Consider the following 15,909-nt stretch of genomic DNA (forward strand, 5'->3'; position numbering starts at 1 on the left):
CAGATTGCATAAATAACTTCCCTGGATTTTCCTTCTAATTCCATTTCAGTTAACAGGCCATTATTTTTAAATCCTATTAAAGGGGTTTTATCTGTTTAATCTTTTAATTCTCTGAGGGAGAACTTTGTGGTATTGCCTTGATCAAGATCAAGAGCTTATTGATCCTCCTCCAAAAGCTTTTATGTTACTTTTTTCTGATTGCCTATTTTTGAAAGGAAAAAAAATCTGCGACACCATCATCCCACTTAGTTTTTATACTGCTACTATTTGACAGCTGCAATAAAATAAAATCATTACTAATTGCTTCTACACATAGATATATTAAAGAATTACCATCTGAACAGCAGAAGACTTATATTTCAATTAAAACATCTAAAGCAGAAACCACATTTTAGTTACTGCTGATGCATTATCAGTTACTAGAGTATTCAGCTAACTCTTAATCAGTTTGCACTTTTTGAACTTTCCTATTTATGGGAGCTATTCATGGGGTAAAGGAGGGAGGATGATACATGCAAAAAATTATTCACCTCTGATCTCTACTGTAGAAAATCCTTGCATGCAAGATAATTCCCTTTTTATAACTAGTGTATAGTTTGACTTCAGCCACAGGCAAGACAGAAGGTTTGCTTTTTTGGTTGCTATCTGTAGCTCTACTGCTATATTTCTGTTAACATGAGAAATATGAGAAATAGAGGTATCACAGTACTGGTCTTAGAGTCTAAGTCATCGAAAGGAAAAGAAAAGGTGGCAGTTTTACTTTTCCGCTGTCATCACCATCTAAGATGGCTGGTAGGAGGCATTCTTTCAAGCAATGCAAGCCAGCAGGGCCAAAGCGTTCATTTGCATCCATCCTGTTTAATTGTAACTCAGCAAGGAAAGCCAGTGTATTTTGATTCACAGTGAAAGTAAAACATGGACTGTGTATTTGTGTGGCCAAATGAAAAACTGAAATCTGTCATTCCTTTCAGCATTTAGATGTTCTGCCTGACACAAATCCAACTGTTTTTCATTCGCTCATAAATAAAGCATGGGACAGATGTGCTAGATTTACAGATTGCTGGAGAAGGAGATGCTGTTTGTAGACTGCCTTTCTTTTGTCCTGTGTTGGTAGAGATAAGAGACATACAAATTGAGTTGCTTCCTCTGCCTGAGGCATTTTGAACTCACTGCTTCCCTGAGTCTGAAGCATGCTCTGTGTTTCTGTACTGAGCACTAAGGCTCCAGCTGCTCCTGGCTACACCTGTAGCATCTTTGAGATTTTGGTAGAGGAAGGTGCTGTGAGAGAGGAGAGAGTGCCAGGATGGTTGTTTTTTTGGAAAAGCAATAAGCAGCACATTGAGAGGGCAGATTTTTTCATCTACTCTATCTTATGCCTGAAGGATTGCTTGAATTCTCTTCTGCAACCTCCACAAACATATACGCCCTTCAGTTTGTTGAGAGTTATGGATGCACTGCCAAGGGCACTCCATATTTTGGGGCATCACATCTAAATCCTCCCCATTGCCAGCAGTTCCCCATCAGGGCTCCTCCAGGCTCTGAGCTGCTGCTTCTGCAAGCATGACCACCCAGGTCATGCTTTGTGCAATTTTCTCCCTTTCTCAACAGCCACAAATTAAAAAAAAACAGCATGCAAAAACCTGACCAAATTCTGTCCTCCTGTCCTTCCTTCTTGGGTACCACACCAGAAGCTGACTTTTCCAAAGCCAAAAAGATTGGGTGGTCTTCTAACGCTTTAACTTCCTCCCTCTTATCTCCCCATCCCTTTAAGAAAAGCCATATTCTCTTGATGACTTGGTTACCTGATGCTCATTGCAGGAACAAAGGCAGCTGAATGTCTTTTCACCTGCTCTCTGCTGGATTATATTTAGACATTCCCTAAAATAGTCTAGAATTTGGTTCTTGAAGAAAAGTAAGTTCACATTTATCCTGAGACTTTTAATAGAAGATTGCAGGAGGATGCAGCTAGCAATTTACTGTTCAGAACGTAGTCTGTGTTGGTGGGAGGAGTGGTAAGACTTCACTCAAAATGGAGGCTGGTGTTGTGGAAAAAGGCTTTTCAGAAGTGGGCTGTCAGCTTGTCGTTTGTCCATTATATAGTTTGTAGGTTTGATATGGTACGTGAATATTTTGTTACACCAGCAGTGAGCTTTCGGCTGATTGCTGACTTAGAGTTGTGATTAGTGCAGTGATTTATATACCCACATGCTAAAAGCTTGTTATATTTCTTCCTGTTTTTATGTTTCCTTGTTTTCTTGTTGGATAATGACTATGATACAGGTAAAACAGTTTACAAAGGTAAATTTAACATCTTTACTTTTAGTGATGCTTTCACAGTGATGCCTGTTTTTTTATCTAGGGAATGTATTTTGAAAGTTAAGAATTTCTTTGTAAGCAGTAAGAATAGAATTCTAATTATTGATACAGATGATTCAGTTTATTATCCCAGCTTATTGTCACAGGACACGTTTGTGGGTATGAAATATAACTATTGGAATAAAAGTAAGATGTTCCTGTTTTCTTCACTTAAAATCTTTTGTGCTGCTTTTGCTTAGAGGCTTTTTTAGGCATTAAAATTTAAGAGGCTTTTAGATAACTTTAAAAAGAAGTGATATTAAGGACTAATACATTTTTCAATATTAACTGTAGAAGAAAGTTTCATCAGGCCAAAGTTCCAGCTTCTCGTGTTGGGTTTGCAAGGGAAATACAAAGCCATTTAGTTCTCATTATTATTTTAATCAGGTAAGAATTTTCAAAAGGTTACTCCCTTCTCCATTGTGCTATCCAAAGTACAATTCTTTGCACAAAAAAAACTCAAAAATCCAAAACCCCAAACCAAAACACAATGGTGCATTGTGCCTGGAGCGGAGTTGATTTTCAAGTATTTGCAAGAGAATTATCCAAATTATGGATTCAGAAGGCTTTCCTTTCTCTTTTGCTTCTGGGTGCACTGCTTTGTCACACAGTGCTTAACACATGGTGCATGCTGTCTTTACCAGGCTCTGCTCACTGATGTCTGAAATCATGTCTGGTGTCTACAAAAAATTTCAAGAAAGTTCATAAAAAATGAATTTATGTTTTGATTACTTAATTTACTTCAATGTTATAGTATTGTATATTTATTTTTCTTATGTGTGGCTTACTGCACCATCAGGGCAACTGAGAACCCACTGTGCAAATTCCTTTATCTTGTTGTAGTGACTAAATTGCTGCTTTTCACCAAATACATTTAATTTGTCCCATTGTCATATTTGATACAGCAATTTCATATGGGTTGGGCAATTCTGCTTTTCCTGAAAGTTGCCCCACCTTACGTAAGTTGGTCTTCTAACTGCTGCTACATGGTCAGTTCCTTGGATGGGCACTGCTCTCTGTCTAAACTAACACCAGTCTTACTTTTTGGACATTTTAGTATTAAAAGGAAAGAAGGAACATAGGAAAACAGTATAATCATGAGAAATCTAAGATGATCTACTTGTCAGGACTACTGTTTTTTTAATCTTTCTGATAGGTAAGTGGCAGTTTATTGTCTTCCAGACTCTTCCAGGCTCTGACAGAGATGGTCCACAGACCTTCCGGGGCCTCATATCTTTTTCAGTTTTATTTCTTGTGTTGCTACTCACTCTTACACTCTCCATTCCATGGAAAGGAAAGATGGACACTGGAGAAATCACTGCGGACACACAGACACCTCTCAAAGCATCTGCAGAAGCATCAAAACAGTGATGATTTCCCATGACTTCAAAAGAAGAGATCACCTTCCCGTTAGACATTGGGCTTATGTGTAACTGAGATTTTACTTGGTTTCAAACACAGAAACTGAAAGTTAAGAGGCTATAGGGTAGGACTTAAAGAACAATGGTGTACAAAGAGTAAATTCTGAAAATCTGAAATTTGTGCATATAACTTTAACTATAACCATAGACCTTACAAAATTTGGGCATCTTTCTTCAAGATCAAGTTCTTTCTTCTAATAATTTTGACTAGTTCAGCAAGAACAAACCATTTCTCGATTACAGGAAAAAAGCCAAGTGTCTTTGCTGTATATCATGGCATATAGAAAGTCCATCCTACTTGAAAAAGAATTAACAGTGATTTTGGCCTTCTGTCTTGTGCAGAGGAGGAAAAGCTTGTAGAGATGTTTCAAATATGCAGAGGACCATCTGTGACTTATCTGAAGAGGTGCAAACTCTTTTAGTTTGAACTGTGGCTCAGAAAACAACATTGAAGAGGACCTTAGCCAACTCAGCAGGCACACAATAGATTCAGTGCTTCAAACATAATTCCAATCCACGTAGCCCAGAGCATGTACCACCACTCTGAATGGAATCAGGATTTTGCAGCAGGCTTTCTTATATATCTGACTAACTGATTTAGATAAATAGATGCAGAGGTTTTATTCTTGTTTTCAACTCAAGGCAGTCCATCAAAATTGCTGGTGAACAGCTAAAAGAATTGCTGGCCCAATAGTGTGTGGTATTTTAGTGGCCAGACAAACACTGTGTTTGAGGACTGTGCTTAATATGCAAAGCACTGCATTGCACATTTTGCTGGTAACCTTTTCCTGAATAGCATTAGCAGGAGAGTTTAATAAGCTCTGTTTGAATTCTGAGCTGCTTTTGTTGGCCGGAATATCTTTTTTGTTAAGCAAATCACTCCAAAGCCAGATGAGCATGGATACTTGTGTTCAAGCACGGATGGCCAGCGATTTTCAGTCAGCAAGCCAGCCGGCACTGGCAAAGGTCTTGAGGTTTGCATATGATGATATTGTAAAAAACCAAAAACCCCAACCAACCAACCAAAAAAAAAAGGATTTAATGTTTATTGTGAGCCAAGCCTTTAAGCATATTTGATGGACATTATGAAAGGCATAAGGCAGAGATGCTTTATGGCTTTGAATTTTTCCTATAATAAGGAAAGAGATCTGCAACTGGGATAGATAATTTCCTGCATAATCATCCCCTTTTCCTGCTGGAGCTCACCATAAATGGCTACCTATGTACTCAAAGTAGTTCTTTACTACATTTTTCATGTGTAGATTTTTATAGGGATGTCTGTGCTAATAATTGAGAGAAACTGCATACCTTAAAGGCTAAGTGGAAGTAAAATTTATTGCTGAGCCTGTGTCTGACTGTCACATCCAGTTGTATATAACATTATATATCACTGAAGCTGGGTGGAGAAAATCAGTGATCACTGAATTTGTCTAAAAATATTGTTTCATTCAAGCCTAGACTCCTGGGCATTGAGCTTAAAATGGTTAAACTACAGAAGTAAAGTGACCCATGGCAGATCTGAAAAATAATGTATTTCAAATATAGTGTGACGTCACACATACATAACAGAATCCTGGAAGCTTATTTTTAGGATTACTCAGAATAAATTAAAAGGCATCATTTTAAATGCTGAAGAAATAGATTAATACTGATATTTCTGATAAACTGATACTGCTGCCTTTTAAACATCAGTTGCATATGGTTCATTATGCTTCAAGTGGTAGATAAGCGGAATAAGACAGCTAATAAGTAGGTTTTAAGAAAGAATGCACATGCACCTGAGAAAACATAATCTGGGAGTGCAGCACAGACTGGGATCCACCTGGCTGGAGAGCAGCTCTGTGGAAAGGGACCTGAGGGCGCTGGTGGACACGAAGCTCAACATGAGCGAACAGTGTGCTGCTGCGGCCAAGAAGGCCAACAGGATGCTGGGTTGCATCAAAAAGGGCATCACCAGCGGAGATAAAGAAGTCATTATCCCACTCTACTCAGCGCTTGTCAGGCCACACCTGGAGTCCTGTGTACAGTTCTGGTCCCCGCTATACAAAAAGGATGTGGCCAGGCTGGAAGGGGTCCAGAGAAGGGCCACCAAGATGATCAAAGGACTGGGAAGCTGCTATATGAGGATAGGCTGGGAGAACTGGCTCTGTTCTGCCTTGAGAAAAGGAGGCTCAGAGGGGATCTCATCACCACGTACCAGTACTTAAGGGGTAGCTACAAAGAAGATGGAGACTCATTTTTTACACAGAGTCACATGGAGACGACAAGGGGGAATGGACACAAGTTGCTCTTGGGGAGGTTCCGACTGGACACCAAAGGGAAATTTTTCACAGTGAGGACAGTCACCATTGGAATAATCTCCCCAGGGAAGTGGTTGACTTGGCCACGTTGGACACCTTTAAGAGTCATCTGGACAGGTTGCTGGGCCATCTTGTCTAGGCTGTGCTCTTCCTAGAAAGGTTGGACTAGATGATCCCTGAGGTCCCTTCCAGCCTGTGATTCTGTGATTCTGTGCGATCTCTTGATTTATATACAGGTATTTGAAGAAACTGTTGAAACAGAAGCTGATGTAACTTAAAATGAAAGTTTGCATTGAACCATTGTATATCTGCAGAAGTTTTAGCTTCCTTTGTCTATTTTTACAGTCCAGAAAGCACATACATTCTAGTAGAGTATGTACCACTTCACAAATCAGAGCTCTTTACCAAGGTTTACATTAATTGCATTTGAACATTCCCAGAAAATATGTAGTGCTCTCCCTAAGGAGGTTCTTTCATATATCTTCAATGTCAGTGTCATGTCAGGTTGATCTCTTTCATGCATATTGTCGCTGAAAACACAAGGCATATGAAGATGATAGGTAATTTATTGATGCTTAGCTATGGGGTTTTTTTCACCTTCCAATCTAAGAATATATTCAGTTACATTTTTAGAATATCTTCTGCTGTTTCCATTCAATTTCTTCTTGATACCATTATCTCCTAGGAGCTCAAGAAAGTAGCTGGTTAAATTGTGGTAAATGTATGTGTAGAAGTTTCAGCATTATTCTTTCACAATGCTTGAAGTTTCAAGCAGTAGATGCAACCCTTTCTATTGCTCCTTGTGGTGGAAGAGGGCTGCAGCTGGTGGTCAAGAAGTCTTCCAGCACGCTGCTGAAGTGTGGACACCTGTACTAAACACTATACCATGGCTGGATGGCCTCAGGCCTCCCTTGCACCTATAGGCTTCTGCCCAAGATTCAGATGGGAGCTAGTCGGTAATTTCTAGCAGCTAAAAATTCCTAGCTACAAAGACAGAACCTCCCAGTGTCCAGAAGCATCACAGAAACCCCTTTTCTTTTGTAAAGAAAAAAATTTTAAGTGTGTTGACTAACCAGAACAGTAATGAATCATTGTGAGCCTTTAGTCACATTGGCACGTTTAGGGAGAATAGGATAATGTAGTTTCAGTAATTTCTGAATCTCTACTGACATTGAAATTAATTATTTTATATTAATTATTTTTCTTGTGTGCCAAATGATAAAGCAAAAAAGTAAATCCTGTAAAGCACTCAGTAACGTGTGTTAACGTTAGGATATTATCAGCTAGAATCATAAATGATTTCATCCCTTAATAGGCAACCCTGCAGAAAGGCTGCACCAAAGTATTTACAGATATCTGCTGATGTCTTTTAAGTCCTTTTGGCTTGCAAAGTAGGCCTAATCGTACAAGAGTGCTGGATTGCTTGAGCAATTTGGAACAGATGAAAGAACAGTAAGTGTCAAAAAAAAAAAGCAGAAATATTTGCAGTTATGTTGTCTCCTACATGGCTCCTTTCACCCATATACATTTTTTTCTTTTTTTATATAAGCAAGTGGAGGGCTGCCAGCTCACTTATCATCCGTCCTTCATGGATTCAGCTCCAGGCTGAATGACAAAAGGTTACACCTGTCATCTAGAAGATGTACTCTGGGGAGAATGATTTTCAAACTATTCTCATGTCACTTGAAGACATGTAATTATACAAAAACCTCTGAACTCTAAAAATTGAAACATAAACCTCAAAATTTTTAAATAATAGAAGATGCATGTCCTTCAAAACATTTAACTGTTCTGTGTGAACTTTCACTTGCCCTGAGACTAACAACCCTTTCAGTGACTGATAAAAGGTTTTTTCCATTAGCAAATAGATTATGACATACACTCAAATTATTTTTATTCAGTGAGTGTAGGTTCACAGATATTTGTATTGTCATCCTGGTTTTTGTTACATAGTCAGCTTCAGGAATTGACTGATTTAAAAGTAAACCACAGGAAATCTGAATTTTTACAGAAAAAGCACTGAAACATGTGGGGTATGGGGTGGTGGTGTCTTTTCTTATCTGTCAGACCTTCCATCTCTTTTAGTTTCTGCTAACAACCAGAATAAAAGATGGCGATGATGGCAAGGTCCTTAGATTAAGCAAAGATGTAATAGGTACAGCATTGATAGGAAACTTCCCAGCAATGGATACTGGATATAACATTCTTTGGCAACTCATTGCAAATGCAAAGCTACTCCATACTTAATAATTTTGTTTCATTATTTGCTTGCTATGGCATTGCCTGTGTTAAACTAGATAGATAAAATTTGTAACCAGCTCCCCAAGTGTGTTACTAGCTAATTTTTCACTGATCATTAGAAATAGAAAGTTACTTCTGTCAGGGACTTACCTGTCTTTTGCATCTCTTTCTTTTACTAATCTTTGTTCTACCTCCATTTGACACAGATGTGCATTCAAGCTAATTAATGAAATTTGCTTTGACTCAGCATGAAAAGGAGGGCAAAAATAAGGGCAGAAAGATTGAAGTAGTACCACGTATTATCTAGCTCTTGTGTTTAAAAGCCCATTTTTAAAACAAAAAAAATGCAGTAAGAATGAATAAGTGGGTTCCCTGGACCATATTGTTTTCTATATCACTATAGAAGATTCTCTTTGTGCATTTCAGATACAGAACTTCAGTTTGGGAAAGTGTCAGTAGGCCTCAAGTTTACCTAGCCATGCATCCACATCCCTCAGATATTCCACAGAAGGATGCTGCACAAAGCAAGACTTTGTTTACCACTAGCAATATAGGGTTTGTTTGTTTCTGTTGTTTCAAGAGGATAGAGAGCCCTCAACAAGCATCAAAACTCTCTTTTTTTTAGTGTTTGTGCTTGTACGTTCAGTGTTTCAGAGAATTTACCTTCAGAAAAGATAAAGAAGAAATCTGTAGAATGAAAGGGACAAATAAAATGCTGTTAACTTGTAACATGCAGATTAAAAGTACTGCTTGGATCTCAAAGGAAGCCTGAAGCCAAACGAGAAAGTGGACCCAAATTTCCTTTTATATAGTTAAGTGCCTCATATACAAGGCTAGCTTTACTGTTTAATTATTGTCCACTGAACACTTGGTATAAATTATTTCAGTAATCCCTCATAAAGGAATACTCAAATACTTTCTGTATTAAAAGACCTTATAGCTAAAAGATTTATATTTACTGTTCAAGAAGCATCACCAGATGTTTGAGTGGCTATCAGTACATCAAATTAATTTCCAAACCGTTAATTGTTCATTATAGACAAAAATTATTCTAGAGTAGTTCTCAGAACCACTATTCTGTTGGTCTGCATTTTGTTGTGCAAACACACAAGGATGGTAAACTTCTACAAATACGTTATTTAAGCAGTGTGAGTTCATTTGGAAAATATTTAATAAATGCTTTCATCATATACTCTCTGACATGATTTACACATTTCTATTAAGGATTATCTTTAAAGAGCTATATATAGAACTGGTTTTAGAGAAAGCTCTAGAGATATCAAAGCTGGAACAACAGAGAACTTCATAATCACATTAGGGAAGTATTGTTAGGAGACATTAGCAAGATTATAAGGAAAATACTACTGTAGAAGCTAATACATGCTGTCAACGTATAAATGAATTATAGTGTGTCAAGAAAAAAGGAGAATGTATAAGTTAAGGTATTTTGGTTTTTCATGGCATTTACAACCTCTTTCAAAGCTTTTAAAGAAAAAGAAAAATTTCCAGTAAACAACTGGGAATTCTTGTTTGCTCATTGGCAAATAAATTTTTTACAGACCGAAACAGTAGGATGAGGTAATCACACATAAATAAGCATTCTGAAGCTTCTGAGGAAAAATTAGGAAGAATTATAAAGAAGTGTGGTGGTGGATTTGTTAATATTCTGTGTTACTTAGATTTGGTTGGTTTCGTTTTTATAGAGAAAGATGTCTCAGCAGTGCTGTACCACAGAACAGAAAAATGCTAACATTGGGTTTGCGTTCAGAAGTCCTTTAATCATAAAACATACATTTTTCTCTGAAATGTTCTGGCTTCTGATTGAAGTTGTGTGTCTTCTGAAATGCATTATTTAAATTTATACCTAAAAAAAAATACACCAGGGGTCATGTTGGGGATTTCTTGGGCAACAGAAACAAGCAAAAGAAACTGTACTAAAACTTCCCCCCTTTCAATAATTCTTTCTTCTCTTGAAGGAATTAGCATAGTAATGCATCTTATCAGAAAGGAGTAAAAAACCTAAGGTAATATAGATAAAATAGTTTATATCTGAATCTAAATATTTCTGTATCTTTCAGGTATAACTGAGTAACTGAAACAGATGTCATTACTATTTAAACAATATCTGGAAAATATGTGCACTATATTTAGGAGGATTTATTACTATGTGATTTTATTTTTCCCCTTAGGAACATTCGTTATACTCTTAAATACGTGAGTACAGCTAATAGTTTGGCACGTGCTCTGACTGCTAGTGTGCTTATGACAGGTAGTAACATATGTCCAAATTATGCCGTATGTGCTAAAATAGCCCAAATAATGGAAATTGTAATTAGGCTAGTCTTTCAGGTGCTTTTATCAGAGTCTTAAAATGATATGAAAATTATACAGCTTAGTATTAATCAAGTAAATCTCTCAACTGAATGTGAAGTGCATTTCCTAGTTGTTTTCTCCTTTCTCTTGATAAAAGGCTCTAGACCCAGCATAGAAAGTTGCATTTAAAGTATCCTTTTTGGTCATCACTGGCAGTCACCACTGGACTCATCAGTTCAAAGTTGATAAATGTCTTCTATATAATTTGCTTGATGTCTTCCCATCATGCCACTATAGAATCAAACTGCATTTATTATTCTTTAAATACTCTAAGTTGAACCTAAGTATCTTCATATCTGAGTGCCTTTAAAACAAAATTTGTTGCTTATCCAGCTAAGCTTGGATAAATGTCCCCTTCTATCATTTTCATGTTTTGTACCAAACCTGTAAATTACTGTTCAACTTATGCTAACCACTGTATGCATAACCATCCCATAGGTCTGACATGAAAGCATAGTTCCCTGTAGTAGCCTTTTTCCTTAATATTTTCCATCTGCAGTGTTCTACATAGCAGTATGTGCAGCAACACTATCGTCACGGTCATGATGAGGAGGGTGTCATGGTAGGTTGGGCTAGACTCACTTTCAGTTTTTAAGAAAACTGTGACAAACGGAAGAAGAAAGGAGTAGATTTTTTTTGGGTAATACTGGCAGAGAACTAAAATATAATTTTTTATTGTAGAAGAGATGTTATCTGGTTTAGAATGGGGAAAACAGTGACAGTAGTTTCTCTGAGTCTCTGTTTTTTGGAACTAAATACTGATGCTGTAGAAGGAGGAGAATGACCCAATGATGCTACCAAAGTCATGAAAGGGAGAAGAAAGGATGTGAGTGAACAAAACAATCTCCTACAAACTGTCTGAATACTAGCTCCCTAGTAAGGTCAGTTTTTTTCACTCTGAGGATATTGAGAAGGTATGGTGTAATGAAGGAATTTTGTAACAATGAATTAAATGTAGTGATTTGAACGTAAAGCCTTGCTGTCAAAATAGTAAAAAATGTAGAATTACGAAGTAGACAGTTCAGGATAGGAATCTAATTAATAGGAAATTTCTTTTCAGTGACTGGCCTCTTTGTGCCTCAGTTCTTCATGTGTACAATAATGACTTGTAATTACAGATTTTTTTGGAGATGGCAAAAGAAAATGTGTCTTCTGTTTTTAATGCAGGCATTGCCACCTTCTGAATTTTTCATTGAGCAAGCTTAACGAAAATCTTCCAATCTGAACAAATTCTTTATTAATGGGAAGAGGTGCATTACATTTTTCACAGAGATGCAGTTTGTATTTTTTAGCACAGATATCATAAGAAAAAAAAAAAGGTGGGCTTTTCTTCTTTGGTAGAATGTTGATGAAATGAAGGTGGATGTCATGTGGTTGTATGACTGGGAGTGAATCAAATTCTGTGGTTGACGACTGAATTAGAGATATGCTAGAGGAATCCAGGTATACCTGATATACCACTTACTGGTTTTGTGGGCATGATATTGAATAATTTATTAATTGCAGCCAGAGGAAAAAAAAATAAGTTTGAGGAACACCTGTTTACTGACAGAGAACAAATACTATTTGTATATATCTATTATTATTATTATTACTTTTGCATATAAGTTTGTTATACCTTACTCATCTTGTTTCATGAGCATTAAGCTGAGTTCAAGGGCAATACCAACTTTTATTTTGTGATTTTTATGATGTATTAACGTACACAAATAATTAGCCGAAATGTAATTGAAGCTAGAAACTGTGACAGCAGAAAAAGTGTTGTGTGTTTCTAATGATGTGAAGGCTGTCCTCAGTTAAAAAATAAACTGCCAAAAGATGCTTAGGATACTCTTCTTTTTCATCAATAATGTGAGCCAAACCCTAAATAGTTGACTAGGAAAAAAATTTCCTTTTAGGCCAATTTTATCATAAATTTATTATACTATGTTTGCTAGACTGTTGGGTTACATTGGGCCACTGTTACAATACTGAATGTTAATTAAGTTTCCCTGAATAACTGCTATTTTGTTTTAGTTGTATGGAAAAAAATAAGAAGGGTTCACAGCACACCAACTTCAGATTCTTCTTTTTTCACTGCCAAACTGAAATTCTGTCCTACCCCTTGACAATCTTTATCAAATTGAAGCATTCCAGGCAATATCAAACAAGAGGAAGTGTGAATGAAAGGCTAGATTCATAAAATTAATGGCAAAGAAGTAGTTTTCCTCCCCCTTGTATTATGTACCTCTGTGTGTAAATCACCAGCAGTGGAAGAGGAAGTTCTCATTCTTTTCCTCAGGAAGTCTGAATTTAATCATCTAACCCAAGTTAGTGCCCTAGCTACCAACAAGTAAGTATCCCAAGGTATCTCTTTTTGCTGCTGCTTTATCTTGCCTAATATATAAAGTAAGGAATTTCAGTGAGTCAGTGAACCTCAGCACCAGATTGGAGCATTATTCTCTTTCACTGACTCTAGGACTATTTTAGTGTTTTATACCAATTAAAGCAGTTTCACAAAAGGGAATGTGAATGACCTAAATCAAAATTTTATATGGTATTTTAGTGATTAGGAAAAGGAAATTTACCTGTCAGGTGAGAAACTTCTGCTGAATTCACTTCTATTTGAGAACAAGGATTAGAATCCAGATTCTCAGGTTCAATTCAATTAGACTTGAATTCTTAGAGTTTGTTTCAAATGCTTAAAGTATAGCTCTTTACTTTTAAGATCTCAGGAGTTCTTATTTCATTTTGTGCCCTAAGGCATATTGTTAGAGCTGAATTGTTTTGTTAGGTAGATTAAGAAGGGTAATCTTCTTCAAAAGAATAATTAAAATATATTAAAAAATCATAATTTCAAGATCCCCATATACTCTGGCACCTAGGATAGCAATGATCAGTTTCTCAGGTGGTGTAATACAATGTGATTCCAAAGACACCATTGAAGTTAAACCCATTTACCCCAGCAGAGAACCTAGGCTTGTATCAATAATAAAGTACAACTATAAAAGGTTAAGTTTCAAAATATCATAATTCTTTGAACTCTTGTTTACATGAAAAATGGATTGATCATTCAGAATTCTGTTTTCTTTAGTATTAGCTTTATCTATTTAAAGTAACATTTTTATAACATTGTCCTTGTCTTTTCTTTTTAACAGCACCTTCAGGCTTGAAGGAATATCTATATCTGGAGGCACGTCAGTTAATTTCTTGCATATCAGATTCATCATTGTGACTTGTTGCAGGCCAGATCTGAGAAGTAACCAGGAACTTGACCCTCCATGGGGAATGGAAAAGCCCTTCAAGTCAGAGCACAATGGATCACGAGTGTAGCCTGCACTGTATCATCTTTCTCAGATCTGACAGTTACAAGCTGAGTCCTGGCAAAAGTCACAGCCTTAAATTCCATTTAGTGGGAAAGAAGAATAAAGAGGACTAAATATCTTGCCCCATTGCAGAAACTGCTCTCGCCGAGCCTGACACTAGAGTTTGTGCTGAGCAACCAGAGTAACAATGAGTTTTTCATGGGTCCAGCCAGCATCCAAAAATATTTCAATATGTAGCCAAAAGGAGAAGTGAAGCACTTAAGCGACAGTAGAAAATGAATGGATTTACTGTAACAGAGGAATGTTACTGTCTATGGGGAAAGAAGACCTCTGTCATCCCTTGTACATATTCAAAGCCATACAGGAACAGGGCATCAGTGATGTTAAATTGCTTAAAAGGATGCTGTCTCCTGGCCTCCACCCAACTTTGAAGAAGTCCAGCTGTTAGAGATTGCATCAAAATGCACTTCTAGTATTTGCACTGTCACTTCCATTCAGGGTAATGATGTGCGCCACCATTTGCACAGATGGCCCCAGGAGATTTTTTGACTACAACAAGCTATATTTTGCCGGGGCTCCAAAAGGAAATAAAACGTTAGAACTGAAGAAAAATATTTGCGCTCTCTTTCACTATGGGGATCTCTTCACAGAAAGGTCTATGGTCCTTTCTTAGGTTTAAATAAATACATACATATACATACATGTATAAATGTATGTATATATATGAAAAAGCATCAACATGATAAGGTGTATTTAAAAAGGGGATATAATCTTTTTTAATAGCATCCATTTTTTATCATATTAGCAGCCAAGAAATTTAGTCTGTTGAATTATAGATCCAAAATATTCCTACTGAACATTGACATAATAGTCCCAGTTACTGTTAAAGAAGTCATTTGTAATATGTATTTGACATAAAAATTTTCTAGCCATTTGTCTATACTTCATGGAGAAATCTAACAGGCAAGCAGCATTTTCATTTTATTTTTCTAAATAAATGTGTTGTTTATATTATTTGCCGTCACTCATTTTGGCTAGTTTTTGTTATCTCCAAAAATGATTTAAAGACAGAACCAAAATACAGGAATTGTTTGTTGGTGTTAAGCTGTAATGATTTGCTGACTGAAAGCTTTAATATAAATACTGTAATTTGTAAAATGATGAAGTATATTTATACAGGCAAATATGTATGGAAAACAAGAGGAGGTATTTTAACTCTTAATTTCAGAACATAGTTTATTTTAATATCCACATGAAGAAATCTAAATATATAATGGGATAGATTTTTTATTATCAGTGAATTTTAGCAAGTGAAGACTTGGATGTTTAAGAATGAAAGGAATGTAGTCTAATTATGGTGGTTTCCAAAATTATACAGAGACCTCTTGTCAGCTGTCTTATTTTATTCAAAAACTGGTTTAGTTTTTTGGGGTTTGGTGGTGGTTGTTTTGGGGGTTTTTTTTGGTGTGCATGTGTGCTAGGGCTTTTTGTTTTGCTTTTTGTTCGTTTTAGCATACTGACAAGGCCATGAAGTTGATACTATTTGGTCACAATTTGAGACGCTACAGAATAAGAGGTTGTTCCTTAGAACAATCTACAGTTTACAGTTAAGAACAGTCATTGTTATCCATCTACTGCAGTGTTCTGTTACTGAGTTATTGAACATTTCAATGCTAGAGCTGTTTTGAATAAAAATATATTTTTTCCTTTTTTCTTAGTCCATTAGCCTGTGTGTAATTTTAAGAGAAAAGTAAAGCATGTGATTCCCAGTTCACTTAAAACATTCATCTTAAATCCAGTCATATGTATCTGATTTATAAAGCTGAATAGGTTTTTCTTTATTTTTATTTGCTTTATGGAACCTATTAAGTGCTCACTAACAGAAAAAATGATCTTTCAACAACAAAAAAATTG

General features: G+C 36.4%; 1 protein-coding gene across 1 annotated transcript in view; it reads left to right on the plus strand.

Moving 5' to 3' along the window:
• The window catches only part of PRR16 (proline rich 16), a 166,510-nt gene extending 150,806 nt beyond the window's left edge, over nt 1-15,704 (plus strand). The window contains 1 exon segment of the mRNA XM_075079053.1: nt 13,828-15,704. The gene's annotated coding sequence lies outside the window, so the exon portion shown is untranslated.
• The last annotated feature ends 205 nt before the right edge of the window (nt 15,705-15,909 follow it).

This window comes from Phalacrocorax aristotelis, chromosome Z, assembly GCF_949628215.1.
Source record: "Phalacrocorax aristotelis chromosome Z, bGulAri2.1, whole genome shotgun sequence".
NCBI classification, from domain to species: Eukaryota; Metazoa; Chordata; class Aves; order Suliformes; family Phalacrocoracidae; genus Phalacrocorax; species Phalacrocorax aristotelis.